This window comes from Psittacula echo (genome assembly GCF_963264785.1).
Source record: "Psittacula echo genome assembly, chromosome: 3".
NCBI lineage: Eukaryota > Metazoa > Chordata > Aves > Psittaciformes > Psittacidae > Psittacula > Psittacula echo.
This window is the reverse complement of record NC_137736.1, coordinates 105,579,756-105,585,474: the sequence shown is the minus strand read 5'-3', so window position 1 is coordinate 105,585,474 and position 5,719 is coordinate 105,579,756.

Sequence of the window (5,719 nt, the reverse complement as noted above, 5' to 3'; positions counted from 1 at the left end):
CGCACAGGCGGGAGGAGCGGGAGCGCAGCCGGCGCCGCCGCTTTAAATATGACAATGAGACGAAGTTTCCAGAAACTGCGGTAACCACTCACCGGCTCCACGTGCGGCTTCCGCTTCCGCCTTCGGCCGCGTTCTCGAACAATTCCCGCCAATCGGAGCCGCCGCTTCCCCGTGACGCGCACCGTTGTCGTGGCGACCACGGACGCCGCCGACGCCACTGGGGGAGGAGGCGGGGCGGAGCTGCGCCGGCCCCAGTCAGAGTCGGCCTGGCGGGGCGGTGCCAGGCGGGAAGGGGGCGGGTGACGTTTGCTGCCCGCCCGGTGGTTGCCGTTAAACGGCTCTTCAGCGCGGTGTGGCGGGAGCTCTGGAGCTGTCTTTTCAGTGCTCTGTCACGGTTTCGTCGTGTGCCCTTTCCAGCCCGTGTGCTCGCCTTCTCCTTTCCGCTGTTGCTCCTGAGGGCTGGTGGGGCTTTTGTCCTTCCCCAGGGTTGCCCGAGAGTGGTCGTGGGGGCCGTGCTGCCGGAGAGCAGGGGTCGTGCGGAGAGCCGTGCTGCTGCTTGCTGACGGAAAAAGTGTTGGGTGGGGGGGTGGCAGTGACTGTGCGGGCTCTGAGGTCGCGTTAAGTGCTGTAAATGGCGGTACGCGCCTGTAGCGCCAGCTGTGCTTGTGGCGGGGCTGAATTAGCCCGGGTCTAGCCGCGGGTGACGGAGGAAGGGCTGAGCCCGGGTGAGGGGCACGGAGGAGAAAAGCCGGCCAGGCGATGGAGGGAGCGCCATGGCAGGGACTGTATGAAAAACTGCTGGGGCGCAGGGGAGGTGCCAGAGTGTTCCGCTGTCCCGTATGCTCAGCTCTACTGATCAAGGAACTTGCTTTTTGCTGAGCCTATACGTGTGGCAGAGGGGAAGAGAAGCAGTTACCTGTGACAATATCCTTACCCCTCTAATACGCTAGGGAGTAGACTGTAGAGCCGACTATCACATTGTTACGGGTATCCCCTTGCTGTGCTGTGGAGGTGCTCTTATGGCTAGCAAAAAGTAACAGCACGGGTTAAATACATTCATGCTATAGATCATTTGGTCTCCTTAAAAGGGCTTCTATCTCTGTCGAGTGCCACAATCTGCTACAATATAAATGTCGTGTTGCCTTGTAGCTGTCTTATTTTGTCTGTTCAGTACTCCATCCCCTGCTAAAGGCAGGCCTTAATCTCCTGCATTCTGTTATCAGAGGCATGGCAGGTACAGATCTTGATCTTGCCTGTCGGTGATACGTTTGTTAGATGCTACCCTTCTGGTCCTGGCTGTTAGAGTGGGGAGAGATGGTTGCATTCAGAATCCTGAGTGTCCCTCTGTAGAAGAGGCAAAATATTGGTGTTTTGCCCCTACTTACTTTCTAGGTACTGTGCTCTAGCAATCTATCTTTCCTAAGGCTTCGCTTCTGAGTTGGGTAATATTCAGCTCTGTGTTGGATCTTGATCCCTCCTCAGTATATATAGGGAGGAATTGGTTCCCTAAAACAATGCTTGCCTTTTTCAGAAGAGCTACATACCTGAAAAATCCACTGAGATCAGTGTGTGACTAGCTGAGGATCCAACTTCTAAGTTCAGAACAAGCTGACAGTAGCGCCTGTGTATGTTGATGAGGTTTCCTGTCCCTCCTCAACATTGTAAATATTCCTGGTAATACACTTCCCGTTTTAAATTAGGAGGTAGACTTCTTTAAAATATTTATGTGCTTAAATATCCTGCTTTTTCCTGGGTGATAAGGAAATGCTGGAAATGCTTCTGCTGCCTTCATGACCTAGTATTTTCAGTGATTGCTTAGAAAATTCTTTTGTGGCAATTAATGAACATACAGCATACCCACTAGTTTAAGTGTCACTGTAGATGATTAAAGTAGATACCAAACATTCCTTTTGCTTTTTCTGTTTTGCTGTACATTGTTTATCCTTGAATAGAAATAAGTAGAACTTGACTGTTTGCCCAGATTTGCAGCTGGTCTCTAAAGGGAGAAAAATGTTAAGCTCAGCAGTGAGTTTGGAAGTTACTCTGCTGGCACCATCTGTCTGATGGCGCAGTACAGTGTTGTGCAGTGCAGTGGTGGAGCTTCAGTGAACTGCAATCCCTGCATAGGAGTAATTGTTTCTTCAGTGGCATAGAGCAGAAGCACATGTTGATAGTGACTTGCTATCTGCAAGGTCAGTTTCCACTGTGGAACTGTAAGTGGTGGTGAGGGTTGGGGAAGAGTAAAAGGGAGATAAGAACTGGTGAAGAATGCAATAGCTGTAAGATGCTTGCTTCGGATGGTCCCTAAGGCAGGACCAGGGGCAGCTGAAACAGTGATGAGGGCCCTTCTGAAAGAGTAGCTGATGCCAGCAGTTCTGTAAGATGGAAACACTGTGGCTGTGGATACAGCCCCTGTGTGACCAGGAAGTGCTCTGTGGAAGAACAAGTTTGGCCATTACAATGTGAGTAAGAACCCCATTTTTCATCACTGATGAAGGCCAACAAACATAAGATCAAAGAGCTATTTCAGTCAGCAAGGCATGCAGCAGTGGCAGTGTCAAGTCCTGTGGCTGAGCGCTGGATCAAGGTGGATCGGGGGTTCCCAGAGCCAGGAGGGCCTGAGCAAAAGCTAAGAGACCTGACAGGAGCCAGCAGCAAGGCTGACCTGGCTTGGACATTGCCAGGAGCAACTGCAGCAGATTTAAAGGGCTGTGGGGAGCACAAGCAACCAGGATGTGGCACAGCAGTCTGCACAGGAGGGTGCACAGGGAGGGCCCTGCACCCTCCTTGTAGGCCCACAGCACAGAGAAGTGCTCTGCCAGAATGGTGGTCACTCTCCTCACAATTAAAACCAGGATTTCGACAGAGAAAGCTACTGAGATGTCTGAAGCTTCCACCCAGATGGAGCTGGTAAGGAAGGAGACTTCAGTACAGGAGGTAGATTGCAACAAGTGCTCAACCCTTCTGCAGAAAAGGAAGTACCTGCACAAGGTGTGCACAGGCTGATGATTTGTTGTGTCAGGTGGCTGAGTCGCAGGAAACAGTTAAAAGGCTGTGCAGTAGTAGAAGGGCTAGATACAGATAGATGGGTAGTTTCAGAACCATGCTCCTGTGGCAGACAGCACAGAGAATGAGGTACCTTCCACCCTGGTGACCCACAAAAGCAGGATTCCAGTCCCCACCCTCCAGCATTACAACCAAAAGCAGATATGAAGCTTTAACAGCTGTAGACACCCATGAGCAAGGTCTGCAGGGAGAAACTGTACCAGCATGATTAGTGTTCGTGATGGGTGACTTTTAAGGGGCACTGAGGCACCCATCTGTCACTGACAGGAGGCACATGAAGTGTGCTGCCTTTGTGAGCTAAGGTCCGAGATATTGTGAGAGGGTGCCACAACCTGTGAAGAGCAAAGCCTACTACCTGCGGCTACTCGTTCATGTGGGCATGAATGACGCCGCAAGCTGGAACTTGGGCAGAATCAAGGAAGACTGCAAAGCCCTGCGGGTGCAAGCAAAAAGTATTGGTGCCCAAGTTATCTTTCTCCTGTTTTACCGGTGAGAGGAAAGGGTGCAGCCAGAAATAGATGTATAATGCAAATCTACTCTGGCTTTGTGATTGGTGGTGCCAATCACCTTAAGTGCGTGTATAGCTGTAAGAGATCTTCTTGCACCTCTCTTGGGAAACCTGCATGCTCGATTACCTCTCCAAGTGGAGACTCTGGGCACCTCTCCTTTCTGAACTAGAGATAGGCAGGGTTGCTTAACGACAATGAACTGTCTTGTATGGGGGGTGGGGAGACCCTGTAGCTATTGTCTGCTGGGGTTTACTTGTGTTGGAAAGCTTGTGAGCCCAGGAACTGCAATTACCAGTGTGCTGCCCTTAGGTTGTCACATCAGCCTTTACTGAATGGCCATGTGGATAGACATGCTGGTCTAATGCAAAATTTCTGTTAATGTTCTCCTTGGTAGCTGTCAGCTAGTCTGGGATCTTAATGCTGCTGGGAAGAAGAAAGTTCTGCTGTTCCTGCTTTCTCATTGTTCAGTGGGATATAGGATCCTTACACATGGATACTCTATTTCAACCTTTGTGTCTTGCAATGCACCAACTGTTGCAGCTTATTACCAGAATATAATGATTGCCCCATGTTTTTAAACTTTTTAAGGTTGTCTTGCACAGTTAAGATGATTGTTGCTCAGTCTACTCAGATATTCTATCTATTTAGTGTTTAGCTTATGGTAAATAAGGAGAAACTTTGATGACAAAAATTTATCTGTTGTGGATTTTCCTTTGCTCCTCAGCATGCAGGGAGTTCAGCTATGTCAGAGCTCTTACTGTCTGTGACCGTTCAGGGCTTCTTTAAATGTGTCCACATTCTGACTTCTAGAAAACAGCAACCTGGCCTTCATCAGTGCAAGCAATGCTTTAAATTGATAGCTAGTTGGGCCTTTAAATAATTTTTCATATTTGTTTTGAATGTGCTATGTTGTGGCCTCTACCAGAGCATTAATAAGTGTGTTAAGAAACTGAATTTCACATGGGAACAGGAGTTGCCTCACCTGTTAAACCAGCCCTAATGTTGGTGAACTGTCATGGGGTGTGGAGGCAGAATGACATTAGTATCCATGCAGGGAGTATTACCATTGTAAATCATGACCTAAGTGAACTAAAGAGGTGTGGAAGGCCAGGCATCATGGAACATAACATAGAAATCTATTGAGTACTTGGGATTTCTGATTTGTTGCTAGGGGCCCAAACAGAGATGTACAGGAGTTCTGCTGGGACAGCGGAGGCAGCACTCTTTGTATGTAATCGTCATATTTTATTTATAACAGAAAACAAGAAAGCCCATCCCCACATACGCAGGCAACAACTAAAAGCTGCATTACGTGTAAATAGGTCTTTGTGTTATTTCTGTAGGGACTTTGTATGTATTATCACTTTCCATTTGTGAGTTGAGTTGCATTCCAGCCCATGCTATCATTCTAATCTATTTGGAGATTGTCTGTGCCAGCTTTACTGCATCTGACATTCCGTTACCATGAGCAGTTTTCTCCTATGATAGTGCATGATAGACATGCTGGTCAGTCTAAGCTTCTGCACCGTTTCTGTTTCTCTTCATTTGAGAAGGCCTTTAATGCAAACCTAATGAGATTATGGTTCATTTGTTCTTGGGTTCCAGGCTGATTTTGCAAGGGTAAAGAGCATTTGAGATCATAGCTTATTCCAAAAAGAGGCTGACATTCCTGTCAGGTCATAGCTCTCTAGAAATGTGAATTAGTTCACCAGATAGCTCCAGCAGTTTCAACCTTGCTGTAAAATGCTGTACTGCAGCTCTTTTTTAATTTTACTAATTTTCATACCACTGTGTCACCACTGTATGATATTTATTTTCATGTATATAAACATTTTGTAAATCAAGTGAAAAATAGGATGGTAATAAGGAAAATAATATGAAATGCCAAATGTTTATTCAACTATATGAAGCAACAAGTAACATTATGCTTGTAAAATAGCTGAGTATTTTTATTTGGCTTTTTTTTTGGTCTCTTCTGTGTAGGAAGTGTAAATGATACTGTTCTACAGTATTATCTTTGTTAATACCTTGATCTATGTACTTACCCTGGAGAAAGAAACAATGAATGAAGAGGATATATCACCAATGTAGCGTAAGCAGCCTGAAGCATAGCAACCAACAGGCACTGCTTTCTAAAGGTCTCA